Source organism: Lissotriton vulgaris, chromosome 6, assembly GCF_964263255.1.
Source record: "Lissotriton vulgaris chromosome 6, aLisVul1.2, whole genome shotgun sequence".
Lineage (NCBI taxonomy): Eukaryota > Metazoa > Chordata > Amphibia > Caudata > Salamandridae > Lissotriton > Lissotriton vulgaris.
Genome location: NC_141694.1, coordinates 1,822,657,960 through 1,822,675,776, shown reverse-complemented (window position 1 = coordinate 1,822,675,776; position 17,817 = coordinate 1,822,657,960). Strand labels below are relative to the sequence as shown.

The window sequence follows — 17,817 nt, the reverse complement described above, 5'->3', positions numbered from 1 at the left end:
AAAACCCAAACCTACCCCATAACCCTAAAAATACCCCTGTACCCCAAAACCCAAACCTAGCCCTGAACCCTAAAAATACCACTGTATCCCAAAACCCAGACCTACCCCAGAACCCTAAAATACCCCTGTACCCCAAACCCAAACCTAGCCCTGAACCCTTAAAATACCCCTGCACCCCAAAACCCAAACCTAGCCCTGAACCCTAAAAATACCCCTTTACCCCAAAACCCAAATCTAGCCCTGAACCCTAGAAATAACCCTGTACCCCAAAACCCAAACCTACCCCTGAACCTTAAAATACCCCTCTACCCCAAAACCCAAACCTAGCCCTGAACCCTAAAAATACCCCTGTACCCCAAAACCCAAACCTAGCCCTGAACCCTTAAAATACCCTTTACCCCAAAACCCAAACCTACCCCATAACCCTAAAAATACCCCTTACCCCAAAACCCAAACCTAGCCCTGAACCCTAAAAATCCCCCTGTACCCCAAAACCCATACCTATCCATAAACCCTAAAACTACCCCTGTACCCCATAACCCAAACTGAACCCTTAAAATACCCAAACACCCCAAAACATATACCTCTGTATTCAAAAACATATACCCCTATACCCATACTTACCTTATCCAAACATTTAAAAACATATGCTTTTACCATTCATGCATTTACAACGAATTTCGTTGTAAATGTATGCGTGGTAAAAGCACATAAAATGTAATGCCATGCATTATAATGGCATTGCGGAGTCATGGTACTTTCGTAATGAAAGTATGTGGAGTGATGGTATGTGGAAAGAAAGTTGCGGAATAATGGGTGTTTACCCTCCCCCGGTAAGTACATTGGTGGCACTGCGGCCCACATCTCCAGCAACATACTCATATTTTTTCACCACCCATTTGAAAAATGCACAGGTCTCTCTCATTGATGGCCAGCACCGACATACACTTTTAGACACACCTCCCGCCACAAGTTCAAAAATTGAGAACTTTAGAGCTGGGGAGCTACGTTTGAATCTCTGCATCAGATCAACATCCTGTTATTCCAGGCAAATCGCGTTGTCTCCCCGTTCCTACCACAAATGAATGTGTTCTTCTGTAATGTAAATTGTGCTCATGCCATGTTGTCGAGATGAAGCTCCTGCATTCCCGGGGGCTGGCCCTTTGATGCTGTTTGTCGCTTTGCCCCTGTAGTACCGCTTTGTTCGCCATAAGTTGGCAGGGTATGCTCAGACGTGAGTCCCTGGCTCACTTTGCCACTGGATTCAAGCAAGCCTGACTGCAAATGGCTGCAATGCCAGAAACCGGTCCTAGGAAGCTTGTTTCTGGTCCACGGAAGCATGGCTTGGCAGTTCGGGCTGGACTGTTCCCATGAGGGACAGGGTCAGACTGATTTGCATATGGCCATGTCTGAACTGGGGTGGCAGAGTGGGCTAAAGAACGGTGATGGATTAAACCCAGATCTGTTGACTGGGTGTGAGTTTTTGATTGGTTCAGATGCTCCGTCCATCACCACCCCCTTTTGTACCTCTTTGTTCGCCAAAATTTGGCAGGGTATGCTCAGACGTGAGTCCCTTGCTCACTTTGCCACTGGATTCAAGCAAGCCTGGCTGAAGATGGCTGTAATGCCAGAAACCGGTCCTAGGAAGCTTGTTTCTGGTCCAGGGAAGGCATGGCTTGGCAGTTCGGGCTGGACTGTTCCCATGAAGCATAGGGACAGACTGATTAGCATATGGCCATGTCTGAACTGGGGTGGCAGAGTGGGCAAACAAACGGTGATGGATTAAACCCAGATCTGTTGACTGGGTGTGAGTGTTTGAGAGGTTCAGATGCTCCGTCCATCACCACCACCTTTTGTACCGCTTTGTTTGCCATAAGTTTGCAGGGTATGCTCAGACGTGAGTCCCTTGATCACTTTGCCACTGGATTCAAGCAAGCCTGGCTGAAGACGGCTGTAATGCCAGAAACCACTCCCTTTTGTACCGCTTTGTAGGATACAAATACATTTTGCTGGGAGAGGGGGAGTGAACTCATGCTTAGCAAAGTACTTTGGATGCTCTTAGGTATTTGATGAGCCCTGGGGTTGGCATTTGTGGTTTATCAGAGGAGGTGTGAAGACTGTTTGGCTCTCCGGCATGCTAAGCATCTAATGCACTTTTTGTATTTAAACTCCACCATAGACATTAAATTGTATTCCATAATTCATAAAGTGTTATAAGCCAGACTTCAGGTAGAGACATGAGAGTGAATGCATATTATACCTGGAGCAAAGCTTCACACTTGGTAGGTCACTAATCGTTTAGTATGTATTGGTTGCTAAATGATTTCTAACACAAGCTTCTTGTCTGCCTAGTTGTTAACTGATTTGGCCACTAGGGGGAGCTGAGAAGGTTAATATAAGATTAAATTGAAATACTGTTACCTAGTACACAAATATCTGTGAAGAAAGCGGGTAATGTAATGCCACTTATCCATGGGCAGCGCACAGAGACATCAGATGCCTGGGAAAGAAGGCTGTCCATATCCGCCAGCGCTTACGATAGGTAGTACAGAACGTAATGATACACAGTGGGTGAGTGACAGCCCAAGCTCAGAACTGCACAAGTGTACTGTAAGACACGGTGTGATGTAACACAAGCTCGAAAGTAAACATGTCTAGTGTAACAGTGTTAACACACGGTGAAGCTCACAACTGCACAGTGTCCTGCTATACACTGTAGAAAGATTGTACATCTGTTTTGCCTCAAAATTCTACAAGAAACACGAAAGGTAAATGTATCTTGCATTTTTTTTTATTGTGGCGTCTTTTACGTCATATATTTATTGCTACTGGAACCTATATTTAGGGAGGGCTACCTTAATTAATAGTGATCCGTCTCCCCACATACTACATTAAGTACTGGACGCACTTCGGGGAGATGTAAAAATAAAGTTAGAACAGTGACTCAAAATATGAGCGCTCATTTCTGGAAAAAAAGAATGTTAAAAAAAGCGCGCTGAGAGTAAATGACATGGGCTGAAGTGAAATGTCTGGGTACTTACCGGCACTATTCATTATGCCGAGTCTTAGACCTCCCGGTTACAGTCCTTAATGCATGAGCAGTAGCTCCTACCACAGAACGTCCAGGTAAAAACTCCCTTAGCCCATCCCTACCCTCCAGGCCTGTGGCTCATAACCCCTGACCTACTGTGGCACATCCTGTACCACCAAGCACAAGAAGCTGAACAGGGAGGGTGGGATGGGAACCAAGACTGTGATGGGGAGATCTATGACTCGGAGTAATGAATTTTACTGGTAATAACGGGACATTACCTCCTCGTCAGACCTCCCCGTCACAGTCCTTAACGCATGAGAAGATACCAAATCAAGGATCGGCCTCATCAAAAAGCAGGAACGGACCTTAACAGCACAAGCAGAAAGTCCCCCCACCCTAACAGAACGCAACACAGAGTCCCAAAATCCAGCAGACCCCACAATACCCACCACCAATGATAATGGGACAGAAGGGCATGCAGAGAACTGCAAGGAGCAGCCAAGGAGATGACAGAGACGCCTCCTGAAAACAAGCCCAGGAAGGAGTCCTCGCACTGACCCAGGCACCTGCACCCCACGAGCAACACAGGTTGCCCCCAGCACCCACCACAGCCACCGACTGAGAGTCGCACCAGAACCCACGAAAGATGATAAGGGCAGAACACATGCAGAACCAGAACTTCTGACCAGACAAATGAGGAGGGACCCTGGGAACAAAGGAAGGATCAGACTAGATTCGAAAAGAAATGCCAAAAAAGGCTCAGAACAAGAAAGTAGCTCAACACCCCAACCAATGGGTTGAGGCAAAAGTGACCAGAAAACCCACCTGGATTGGCAGAAAACATAGAGGCCCCACCGCCAGAGGCCCACAACAACTACAACAACCAGGATCCCCATGGAACAACAGACTCACAGGCCAGACCCTGAAAGGCCCACACCGCCGCACACAGAGCCCGCAAGGAGGCCACAGCAAGACCCAAGCGGAAGCCAACCCACAGGAATCAAAGATACGCACCTGATCCACCACCATTACAGATCAACCCCAATCCATACCCAACCCTGAAAGACACCCAATGCCGAGCACAGGACACCAGAGTCAAAGAAGGGCACCAGGACTGCTGGAGAACAGAGACCATCCGCAGAACACACCCCAGCACTCAGGTTCATCTTCCTAACAACCAACCTGCCAGACGCAAGCAGACTAGGCAATCCCTGGACAGAGGAGGACACAACAGGGGACGAGGAACCACTGGCAACAGCCAGCCAGTCCCCCCCCTCCACAACCTCAACAACAGAGGGGACCCAGGCCTCCAGCTCCTAGCAAGTGCCACCTGGAAAACTGAAGCCCGGCCCAATGAGACCTCCAGTAGGACGCACAGAACTAAGGCAATCGGGGGAAGGCACACAGCAAACCCCCTGAAACTTAAAGAATAGTGCATCGACTCACAAACCCGAGTGTGTCCGAACTAGAGAAGCACATGACTGACAGGAAGGGAAAAAAACCAGCACAGGCGACCCGTCCCCGGCACCAAAACCTTTGGCAGATACAATGGCCACAGAGACAACAAGTCCTACTCCACCCACTGGCAAAGCAGATGCCCCAACAAGATGAGAGAGCCCATGTTCGCGATCCCCCGGCGGTCGACCTAACATGAAACCACTGTGTTCTCCAATCACACCAGCAAATTCTGCTGTAGGACCCAAGGGAGAAGGAGTCCAGGACAACAGATCCACCAACAATCCCCCCCAAGCGGAAGACAACCCTGCCTCCCGGCCTGACCAGATCCCTTGAACAGACTTCTGGGCAATACAGCCCCCCAACCCAGCATGCAGGTACCGCACGGCAGAACCAACAGCTCCTGGGACCCAAAGGGAGAGCTAAGCAAGAGGGGCCTGCACCTCTAGCCACCACGACAAGTCCCGGGAAATCTCCACACACCCTGGAAACAACAGGGCATATGACAGAGACCTCAGACACCAAAGCCCAAGAACATGAGACACCATAGGGAGACCAACATGCTCCCCCAGATCGCCCACCAAGGATAGACAGCGAGGCTCCGACAGGAAACAAAATCAGCCAGGTGATGAAGAACACCCCCAATGAACATCAGTTCCTGAGAGGGGCACAGACAGGACTTCACCAAGGTCAGAGTCCACCCGAACAGACACAGGAGGACAGACCTCCTGGGGATGTGAACGAGCTTCAAGGAAATGAATTTTAGGAGCACCTAGATAGCCCCTCCCCCCTCTGCACTGCCCCTCTGATATGGGCACTGGGAAGCACCTCTGGTGCACCTCTAAATATACAAAATAAATGTGGGGAGGGTCAGAAAGGGCATATTTAACGACCAAGACCACTCGCGCCCTTATTATAACTATCAACACACAAGGAAGTAGCCTGGTCAGAAGACTGTTAGTGTGCCACAACTGAACTAGAACCCTAAAACCATTAGTAACACTAGAAGTGATAACCTAAGTCTGGTAAAGAAATTCCCATCAGCCCACCCATTTGGTGGAGTGTCGTCACGTGGGAGATGTCATCAATCCAAATCTCAGACAGTGCACCTAACCATGGTGCGGAGATGGATTATCATGATGTAAATCCAGACCACTGGGCTTCACTGGTGATACTAATGGGGTGCAGTGCAAGTGAGAAAATTAAAGTGAAAAAGGTGAAAATAAAATTGACTCCAAGAACCAAAATTAAGTTTAATCAGTATGGTACTAGGGTCAATATTAAAAATGCCCTAATAGTTCGAAATAATAACTATATGTAGGCAAGGTGTAGGCTTCCAGTTTGAACCCAGCCATATGCAAATCAGTCTTGACCCTGTGCCCCAAGGGAACAGTCCAGCCCGAGCTGCCAAGACAGGTCCTCCCTGGACTAGAAACAAGCATCCAAGGACCGGTTTCGGGCTGGACTGGACATGTGGCAGGCAACAAAAAGTATAGGCATTGCAACCGCTGTGGTGGCAGTTGCATCTTAATGCCTGTGTTGTGACTGTCAGGTCATCGGGCGGTACGCCCGCACGCCATCCTAATCAACCCCCTAAGTGCTATACTGGGTTTGTGGGGTATAGGACCTGGGGTCACCAGTTCCCCGGAGATAGCCTGGCTCGAGCGGGTAGGCACCCAAAAGCTTAGGTGCAAAGTGACCATACAGCACCCACAACCACTGAGACAAGTACCACACACAATGACGGAGACTACACCAGTGAGATGGATTACCCAATGTACTTTTATCTAGAATAAGGTCACGGTTGATAGTTCATTCGGGGTAATCAAGTAATCAAGGTAGCATTAACTCAATTCACATTTCCTTAAGAGAGCATATTTGTCATCACTTAGCCATAAATATATAAATACATAAATATTAATAGTAAATAACTATAGGCCTGGCTTCAGCCTTGCTCCTAGTCAGCACCTGCAAGGAATTCCTTATAGAGATATTTGAGTAACATTTCAGTTAGCAAAGCATTTAGTCAGCATTTCCTTAGGCAAGGGTAAACCTTTCAGCAGGATAGAAGTAAAACATGTCATTACTCGGCACTAGGTATCTCTTTAGGCACTAATAAACCATGCATCAAAGTAACATGAGCATTTCCTTTGGCAAGGAGGTGAAATCCCGGTAACCAGAGTGAGCAGGCCTTAACATTTCATTATCTTCACTAGGCCAAAAACGATACGTAAACAAGAGTAACTCTACTGGTGGGTAGAGGTAAGAACAATGGGCTTTTCATGAAAGCAGACTTTAACTAACTATCCCCTGGACAGGGGTTAACTTTCTTTACTTGAGGTCCCCTCATAGTGCCTTTTGCGGCCTTGGCCCAGTTACAGTAATTGTGGGGCCAACGGGGCCCAGCTACAGTCGTCCCCTGGGGAGGGGCAGACACGGGCCCCTCTTTCACTCCTTGGGGCCTGCCTGTCCTCTGCCCTCCTCCCGGGGGAATTACCTGGTGTTCTTTGGCTCTTCTTGAGCCCTTGCGCAGATCCAGATGAGGGGGCGTGAAGGCCAGTCAGAGAAGGCCCGCGCGACTCCGGCGCTCTTCTCGGTCCTCCCTCTGGCCCCAGGTTACTCCGCTGACTCTCTCCTTCGGATCGCGGCCCCTGGAGGATGTGGAGCCGGCCGCCAATAGCAGCATGGCCGGCTAGGGGCGCGAACTCGTGGACCAATCCGCAGTGCGGGCAAGGTGGGGGCGTGGCCGGTGACGCAGCAGTGTTCCCCCCGCCACGTGACGAGGGTGATGCAGGCTTCACCCCAGCTAGGCCTACCGCGGCATGACGAGATTTTGCGGCGGCCCTCTCTTGGCTCCGGGGGCCGCCGAGGGGCTGCAGTTGGAAGCGACAGGCTCAGCGGGGAAGTGCCAAGGCTGCTACGGGGTCCGACTGCCTTTGGTGCATGGCGGTGCAGCGTCAGCACAGCAAGGGCTGCGGCGGTTAGTTGGCCTGCTAGCTCTTCCTGAGGCAGTGCTGGGGCGAGGTAGAGCTCTGGGTCACACAGCGCTCTTCCCAAGCAGCGCTTCACGGGAGCACACAGCGCCTGATGACCTACTAGCGCTCCAAACAAATTAGGCAGTTCCGGAACTAGCGCTCGACATAGCGCTCCGGGCCATCAATGGTCTCTGAAATTTCGTGCTTCTCAGGGGGGCACAGTAGGAGGGCGCTGGGCAGATAGGTCAGTTTAATTTCAGTCAAGGCAGAACAGGCCACACGACAGTGGCAAAATAGCAAAGGGGGCCCAGATGGTGTCAGGGAGCGCAGGGGGTGACACAGCGCCAATACCTGGTTGATCCCTCAACAGTCCTGTGGGCAGTTAGAAGGTCTTCTTGCCGCTAGATGGTTCCTAGCCCCTTTGGAGAGAACATATTCTTGGTCTCTTGAGGAGGGGGGGATTGAGTTGAAGGCTTTCCTCCGCAGGTCACTTCAGGTAATCCCTGGGTTCCCCTCCTGCTGCGCCAGATCAGTGAGCTAGTTCAGTGTTCCTCACATAGCTTGGTGGGCAGCACCTAAGCCCTGTCAACCCCAGTGGTATAGGTTCCTGACTAGGCTCTACCGCAAAAATCTCCTGCGTAGGGTACCCCAGGTCAGTGATGCCCCAACTGACTGGAAAGTTTCACTCCCTTTTCTTTTATAGTCCCAGGTCAGGTGACCACTCTCTAGGATGGCAGTTGGTGACCACTCCCCTATTCCGGAAGGTTCCAGGAGCTTCCTCACTCTAGCTATGGGCAGTGAAGGCAGGCTGGAGTCGCAACAATCTTTAGGGGTTCCAGCCAGCTCCTGGCTACTAGAGTGCGTCTAAAAAGACCACGCTGCAGTAGCAGGGTTCAGTGGCAGCCATATTGGGGAAAGACAGCACCTGCACCTTAGCATTTTGTAGCAATGGGAATGTTCCCGGAGACCTAAGGCCAACAAAAAGTAGGTGGAAAAAAATGAGGCAAGGGCGAAAAAAATAGGGAAAGACCACCCTAAGGCTGACAGGTCTAAAATGGGGGATTGAGAACGATCTACTAAAACTCATAATTGATCTCTACAGTGGCACATGGATGAGAGTAAAACTTTCACACGGCAGAGGAATGACACCAAACATCTACACATACAATAGGCTAAGTCAAAAAAGTCATCATTCTAGCCCCACTATTGCTTAGCTTATATATTTCAGATCTTGCAGAAGTGCTGCAGTAAGTTAGGGGGGGTTGCCCCAAACTAGCAAACACCAAACTGGAATTCCTATTATACGCTGAGGACTTAGTCATTTTATCAACTACTACATTGCGACCTCCAAATCCAGATCACCAGACTACATGTCTATAACGTGGACAACGTAACCTACAGATTAACAAAACGAAAGTTATGCTTTGAACCTGTTTTTTGACTCAGATGAAACTGGGCAGGTGTCCATTTATTCATACCTTGAGATGGAATATAGGACAATAAATTAAACTACAACACCTATATGGAACACCTGCGGCAGAAATTGACAGTAATATCTAGAGTTATGAAAAACTTTGGGCCTCTTGTATGAATTTTTGCCATAGGGCAGTGCTGTAGGCCTTGCTGCTGCCCTGCCCTTTAGCAAAAGAAAAGGGCAGGAATGTGTTGTATCTATCAGATACAGTGCATTCCTGTCCTTTTCCCCTGCGCTAGTACACAATGTACTGCTCTGCACCAATGCAGTCACCTTTGCACCATGGTGCAAGGGTGCCTGTGTTGCAGGGATGATTGTTTTTGTGCAGAAAGGGATGTTCTTGGCGCTGCCTCAGAGTTGCGATTCCTCATAAACCTTGGGCAGTGGCAAAAAGCAATGGATGTTGATAGGAACGTCCCAGCAACACTCATTGCATGATCCTTTAATGCAAAGAACTGCATTAAAGGGAACAATATTTACAAGGCAGAATTAAGCAAAAAAAAAGTGGCTTACTGCTGCCTGGTTAATATGGAGCAGTCTCCTGCGCCACTGGAGTGTCACAAAAATTGGCGCTCCGGCAGTGCAAGGGGCTTATTTAGGAGGCCCTTCCACCACCGGTGCGTCACTTAACGTGGGAAAAAGTGACTTAATGGCGACTCAAGGGGCTTTTAAATAAGCCCCTCTGCATTTAAATACGGTGGGAGTGCTATCAGCAGTATGTTAACAGTGACTAACGCCAAGTTGGTTCCAGTTTGTACATATGAAGTGGAAGTTGAAATAATTTGTAAAGCGCTCGGCCACCAAACGGTTTCTTGGCGCTGTGGGCTGACAGAACGGGGGAGCACCGACCAGAGAGTTATTACACTGGGTAGGCTTGAGTGAAGAGATAGGTTTTTAGAGCTTTATGAAAGTCCGAGTAAACTGTCATGGACCTAATAAAAGGAGGAAGGGTGTTCCAGAAGCGAGGGGCAAGGAAGGAAAACCTCATGCCACCCAGCTTGGACCGCCGAAAGCGAGGAACATTAAGAAGAGCCTGAGTAGAAGAGCGGAGGGTGCGACTTGGGACATAGGGGAAGATCATGGAGTTAATGAAAACTGGGGCCGAGCCGGCAAGAGCCATGAAGGTCAGACAACCCATCTTAAATAAAGATCTTTGCAGGATGGGGAGCCAGTGAAGAGACTTAAGCAGGGGAGTGGTGCGATGGAACTTAGGAAGCCGATAGATGAGGCGTGCGTTGGTGAGGCTTGGTTCTGTATTGATTGTAGGGGCGGGAGTTCATAGGCCGGAATGCCTACATTCAGACCATTTCCATAATCCAAGCGAGAAGAGATCATGGCCAGGATAATAAGTTTAAGAGCATCATGGGAAAAGAAATGGGAAATCTTTCATATGACTCTGAGGGATAGGAAACAGGTTGAAACGACGGAGCTGATCTGAGGGTGCATGGAGAGGTCTGGACTGATTTTAATGCCCAGGGCTTTAACAGAAGTTGACGGCGTCGGTAGGGGCCAAGGGCAGGTGGCCAAAAGGCGGGGTTCCAATCGTTAGAAGGGCCAGAAGTAAGGATCAACTCCGTCTTGTCAGGATCACGTTTTAGATGGTTATAATTCATCCAATCATAAATGAAGACAAGAGTAGTCTGGAATTTGAGGATGGAGTCAGGGGAAGAGGAAAGATTAAAGACAAGCTGGAGGTCGTCAGCATAGTTAAAGATGGCGACCTCCATGTTTTGTAACGAAACTATGAGGGGGTAGATATAAAGATTAAATAGGAGGGTAGAAAGGGAAGAGCCCTGAGGAACCCCACAGGAGATCGAACAAGTGGGGGCAGTAAAGCCATCCAGTTGGACCGCCTGCGTCTGGCCCTAAAGAAAAGAGGCAAGACAGGCCAGTGCAGTCCCCCGAATGCTCGCTGCTTCAACACGGTCGAGTAGAATGGAATTGTCGACCGTGTCGAAAGCAGCGGACAAATCGAGGAGGACCAAGGCCTAGGGGGCATTGGTGTCCGCACTTCTCCTGAGCTCATCTAGGACAGAAAGGACCACAGATTCCGTCGAGTGGGCTGGGCGAAAGCCAGCTTGGTGGGAGGCCAGAATATGGTTGTCCTCGATTAAAGCAGAGAGGCAGGTGGTGATATGGCTCTCAAGGATCTTACCCAAGAAATGGAGCAAGGAGATAGGCCTAAAGTTGGCCAGAAGAGTAGGATTGGCCCCTGATTTTTTTAAGATGGGGATGACAGTAGCTGATTTAAGGGGGGCTGGGACTATTCCCTGAATGATGGAAGTATTAAGAAGGGTTAAAGGAGGGTCGGGACAGCTAGAGAATACTTCCCGCAGGATGTGAGCCGGACCGCAGTCGGAGGGGGAACCTGACTTAACCTTCTTTAGCAGAGTAAGAAAGGCCTCCTTGGAGATCAGGGGGAGATGATCAAGACAGATGGATGTAGGAGGCAGAGGAAAAGGAGAGAAGGAGGAGGATGGCAGCGGAATATTGCGCTTGATGGTAGCAATCTTCTCAATGAAATAGCCGTTCAGAGAATTACAGAGAGATTGAGAAGGAGCAGGTTTAGAATTGGCTCTATCAGATGTGGCTAGGTTGTGTATGATGGAGAAGATCTCGTTGGGCTTGTTTGCTGCAAGGAGAATCTTCCGGGTAAAATATTCAGTTTCGACTAACAAAATGGCTTTTTTGTAGTCCCGAAGAAGGGCCGAGTATTGAGCCTTAAGGATAGGGCAGTAGCTGTGCCTCCAGCGCCGTTCTGCCTGTCTAAGTGACAATTTAAGGACTTTTAGGTCGTTGGTGAACCACCTGTTGGCCTCATGAGAGCGGCACATTCTAACAAGTTTGAAAGGGGCAACAGAATCGCAGGAGGCAGAAAGCCAACTGTTAATGGTGGCCACCTGGAGATCGAGCGGGACATCGACCATACAGGGAGACGAGGCTGCCAGGGAAGAACAAAGTGTGCCCAGGTCTACACGATTCCAATTTCGAGCCCAAACATTCTTGGACGGGGCAGGCTTGTTAGTAGCCCCAAGATCAAGAGAGAAAGAGACCAGGGAATGATCGTACCAGGAGCAGGGGAGAACTGTGGGGGAAATAATGAGTAGATTGGCTGACCAGATCTGGTCTAAAATGTGAACATGCACATGGGTTTGGGAAATGAATGTGAGAAGTAAAGTTAAGGGATTGAAGAGTTTCAGAGAAGTCTTTAGAAGTCTGATCCTCTCTAGGATCACCGGGCCAATAGTTGAAGTCGCCCAGAAGCAGGACGGAGGAGTTGTTTACCACCAGAGTGGCCAACAGCTCCTTGAGAGCTGGGATGAAGTAGGGCATAGCTTGAGGTGGACGATAAAAGAGCGCGCAGGTGAAAGGAACTGCAGGATTAACGGAGCGGACAACTGGGAAATCAGCACCCATACTGGAGGGGTAAGGGACAAGCTGAAACTGAAGATTGGAACGAGCAATCATTGCCACTCCCCCTCCGGCCTTACCGTCAGGGCGGTCGACTCGGAGGGCATTTTAGGAATCGAGGAGGGCCGCTAAGACATCAGGCAGTGAGTCTGAGGAGAACCATGTCTCCATAAGGAACAGAAGATCGGATTTGAGAGTGTAAAGAAAATTAAACAGTTACAGTTGGTGTTTCACCACCGAGCGGGTGTTAAGGAGGTAGGCTGTGGCCACGGCGGGAGGACAGGAGGAAGACTGAGAAGGAGGCTCAAAGAGAGCAGTGGGCGGCAAGGGGAGCTGGGGTTTCGGGAGGGGGGAGGAAAAAGGAGAGTAGGCGGGAGCTGATATGCCAAGCTTCCCTATATGTTCTAAAGTAGGAAAGCTAAGGGACCAATCGCCCTGGTAAGCGAGAAGTTGAGAAGAGGAATAAATCAGGGAACAGGCATGGTGCTGGGCCCCGGGTCCCGGTCGGTCGCGGACGGGCGCAGACGGGCTTTCCTTCGGCGCACCTCCGCGTGTCCGCTACGCAGCCGGGAGGGAGGGGTCATGATATGCTGGCAGGAGGTGGGAGTGGCAGTGCAACTGCACCGGCAACCCCAGTCTACCCTCAATATGGCTGCTGTCCTCGCCGTTCCCCGCTACAGCACCTAATCGGCTGAGCAAAAAGGAGCGGATTGTGCTGAGGAAGGGAGGGTAGTGAGAAGAAAAGTGCCCAAGTGACAGGTATTAAAAACAACAGCAACAAATAAATGTTCAATTTTAAAAGCAGGCAATCAGTGCTCCCGGCTTCTGCCTCAGGAGTTCAGAGAAATCATGTCAATATGCGCGCGACGCCGTAGGTGCGTCTAAAATACTTGCAGGAGGGGGGAGTGGCCGTGCAACTGCACCGGCAACCCCAGTCTACCCTCAATATGGCCGCTGTCCTCATCCTTCCCCGCTACAGCACCTAATCGGCTGAGCGGAAGGAGCGGACTGTGCTGAGGAAGGGAGGGTAGTGAGAAGGAAAGTGCCCAAGTGACAGGTATTAAAAACAACAGCAACAAATAAATGTTCAATTTTAAAAGCATGCAATCGGTGCTCCCAGCTTCCGCCTCAGGAGTTCAGAGAAATCATGTCAAATTTGGTGAAATTTGTTGGCCTCCGGGTACAATTATGAAAGTAGAAACTGTGGTTACGAGTGGTATCAGGAATGTATTTATGAAAAGCTACACCACAGTCTAATAAAATGAGAACTGGGACTAATGCAGATTGCAGCCCGGATTACAATTAACTGTACCCACCATTGCATAGTCAGTACTGGGCGGCTCATAAAACCATAAGATATAACATTAGAAATTAAGTTTCTAAACCACACAGTGAAGTACCAGTGGCAGACCTTGGTGTTAATGACACGCTGACCAAGTATATTCCGCAAATCATAAATTGTAGAAAATGACGAAAGCTACTCCGAAGTTTTAACCAACCGACCATGTGCCTCTAAGACTCTGAGAGGGTGTTACAATACAAAAACTCCAAATATGTTCTAGAGTCCTGCACAATACAAAAACCATACTTCGATTTCAACTTCAGCTCAAAGGCAATATCATTTTTCTTATGCTTTAGCCTCCTCTACCTTTTTATCAGTTTGAGGCATTATGGAAAACCCCTCAGGATTAAACAGCACGTGGAGTCTTTGATGCTGGGAGAGGGAAACACTGGAACACATTCTCTATTTAGGTCCTGAGTTATTGGACATTCGCAAAAATCTACTGAAACGTGAAAAAAACATTATTACACAGTCTTAACCATGCATGACGATTAGTAGGAATGCGCTACAAGGAACATGCCTTCACCACGGATGTCCATAACTACAAAGATTTTACCACGAATATGCTGTGGTAAAGGCATGTTCGTTGTAATGGATGGTAATGGTCATGGGTTAGGAACTCCGGTCAGGCGGGGGACTGCAGCTGGGGACACAGCTTTAGGGATCAGGGCCAAGAAAAGGGACAGATTTAGGGTTCAGGACAGAGGGCTGAGGGCTGAGACAGGGGGTAGTTTTAGGGGTCAGGGCCAGGAGCAGGCATAATAGGCAGCGTTCAACTCACCTCTGCCTCTCAGGACCCTTCCGGCTCTCCCTTAGACCGGCGGACTTAAGGTTCAAGAATGGGCAGGGGGCTGCAGCAGAAGAAAGTTTTCTCCGGTTCTGCCCTCTCTGTCTTGTCAGAAAATGTTAGTCCATTCAAAGTGTCTATTTAGCACTGTGATCGGATCACTTGGGGAGAAACAGCAAAAAATCTGGAACGTTCATGCCAGTGTGTCCCAACGGCACGCATACCATTACAAAGGTAATGCCTTTACCACGCATGTCAATTGAACACCTATAGGCACTTACCAAGCATGCCTTTATGATGATATTATCGTGGTAAAGGCATGCGTGGTAAAGGCATGTACGTTGTAAAAATGATCGTGCAAAATGCAAGCGTGATGATGACGCGCGAGTTGTACGGGCAGCAATGAAATGGCGTGTGTGGTAATAGTATGTGTGGTTACGTCATAAAACCCACTAAAGCCGACTTTTAATACAAAAGACATAAGAAAAATATGTGAGTCAATGTATTCTGTTTTAGGGGCACTTCACCAACACAAGTGGGACAGGCAGGAACATTTTGTAACCTTAGCAAGTAGGAAGTGGGAATGCAAATCGTTGATGACTTAATTGGGGGACAATTAAAACAAAAGGAATTAATTTTTATGCTTTTATGTAAATATTTTTAATTTGGGCGGATTGTCAGTATTTAAATGTTTGTTTTTCTTTTTTTTTTATAAATGTGTCATATTGTATATGGTTTTAAGTAACTGGAACAATAAAATATATTCTGATCAATATGTTTGAAGGGGGGCCAGATTCAGTCAGGTTTACTCTTAGCACAAGTAAACGTGCTACAGCATCAATTAGTAGGTGACTTACTCTGACCCAGTTCTCAGAATTGTATCGGATGTAGAAGTGCACCAGTCATAAGTGCTAAAGATATACTCTGTGAGTGGAGCGGCATAAAGTAGTCCACTTCATATCTAGTGAGAAAGTCTGGATCTCAATGGAACAAAAATAATGTAATAAAGGAAATACCTAGTTAAACTCTTGAAAAGTAGGGTACAGCTCATAAACCAATACAGATGGCCTGAAGTGTGTCTAATAAAGGAGATCTGCTTTGTTCACATACAATTAATTTAAATCATGTATCTGGGACAGTAAAGTAAACGAAAAAGGGAGGTCTTCTTATTAATCCACTTCGGGACAAGGAGAATAGAAGTGAAGAACTTAACAAGTCCCAATATTCAACTCTTGAAAATCCCTCTTGTATATTGCCCTCATATACACCGAAATGCTGGGTCGACAACTTTGACAACTCTGAACGTTGTGATTTTTTATTGTTCTATATGTGTAGTGGCACATTTTTTTAACAAATAACACATAATTTTTAATGTATGGGACTGTACTGATGATATCTAACATCTATTTTAATGATTTGTAATAAATTGTTCAATTTTTAAACATCAAGTAATGTTTTTTTTAATTTCTTGTTTTCACTGTGTATTTAACATTGTATACCTTTCTAAGCATTTGGCACTTTGAGTTATGAGGGCAATATACAAGAGTGCTTTTCAAGAGTTGAATATTGGGACTTGTTAAGTTCTTCACTTCTGGGACAGTAAATACATAATTTCAAGTTAGAGACTGCACACATTACTCTCATTGAAAGTAGGTTTGAAGCTGCAAATGTTGGAATACAAATATCACAACACAGATCTAAAATACAAGCATCTGTTGTCTATAAACAACAACTAAAATTGAACAAACTTTTAACTTTACTTTGCATTATCATTTCCATTGTTCGTGAGTGAATTCCCGACAAGAATATCTGTTCCATTCAGCCTTTGCGAAAAGTTATTTCTGGCAGTGACAGAAATGGCATTAACTTTATATGTGCTCAATAAATCCACCCTCCACCAGGGACCATCATCCTTCTCTGTATGGGTGCAGGATCCATGGGAAAAAACCGAATCCGTATTTCCATCTATTGCATTGATCGCATGGGACATGAAACCTGCGTTGAAGACGTCGTGAAGAAGAATACTGGATTGTGTGGCTCGACCACCAAGAGCCACATTCTCACCTGAAAGTAGAAAAGCGCATTAGGTTAGAAGAGGCCTGTAGGGGTTACGTCACTAGTATAATACCCAGCGGTAAAACATGTTTATCTAAAAGCATAGTTTTTCATTAATGCATTTACCGGGTACACAAGGGTGTTTAGAAATCAGTGCCCCTATGCTAGAGGTTTTTACATCATAAATACTGCAAACAATTAAAAGACTCTTGACCTGGCCAACAGTGCCAACTCTAGCCCTATTTCCCTCCTTCCAGCAGTAGCTATGGTATGTGAAAAGGCGGTTTTCAAGCAGTTGGCCAAGTTTGTAGAGACCTCAGGATCATTACATCCCGCTCAGTCAGGGTTTAGAACTACTTATAGCATGAAGACGGTGCTTGCGGAAGTATCAAAAGCCATTAGAGAATGCTTGGATCCTATTGGACCTCTCTGCGGCCTTCAACACGGTGCCACACTCACTGCTATTAGCACGCTCGCGAATATTGGTGTCATCGGCCCTGCATGGGACTGGATTAAACCATTTTTTGCTGACAGGTCACAGCAAGTGTGGCTACCTCCTTCCTCATCCAACACACATAAGGGTACTACTAGAGTACCTCAGGGCTCTACCCTGAGCCCCCTCCTTTTTAATGTATATGTCACCCCTCTGGTATATCTGGCTGAGGAGCTGGGAGCAAAAATCATCACCTATGCAGATGATACTCAGCTCCTCATCACTTGGAAGGCCTCAGATATTTCCCAGGGAAAGCTAAACACTGTTTATCAGCCGTTTTCAAATGGCTTGCAGAGCCCAGGTAAAGTGCAATGAGGACAATTCCGAACTCCTCCTATTCAGATCCTTTCCCCCACAGTTCAGGGAAGCACTTTGGCCAACAGAATATCCACTTCCCAGCTCTTCGGGACAGGCAGTGAAGTACCTGGGCGTTGGGATTGAGGAAAATCTCAGGTTCTCTACACATTTAAAAAAACTTACCGGTCAATGTTTTGGCACATTGAAGTCTCTTGGGCGGTTTCTTCCTCTGTTACCCAGGTCCGCCAAAGAAATTGTTGTGTGCACTCTGATCTTTAGCCGCCTTGACTATGCCAGTGCACTTCATATTGGCCTACCAGGATACCAGCTTTAGAAACTCTAGGTAATACAGATAACTGCAGCCAGAGTTCTGATAGGTATTCCGTGCAGGTCCAGCATCAAATACCATTGCAGGATCTACACTGGCTACCAGTGGCCCAAAGAGTGAAATTTAGGTTACTCACGATGGCCCACTCAACCCTCTATGGCTTAGG

General features: G+C 47.7%; 1 pseudogene; it reads right to left on the bottom strand.

The window, feature by feature from the left end:
* The window catches only part of LOC147709561 (fucolectin pseudogene), a 127,523-nt pseudogene that overhangs the window by 85,615 nt on the left and 24,091 nt on the right, over window positions 1-17,817 (bottom strand).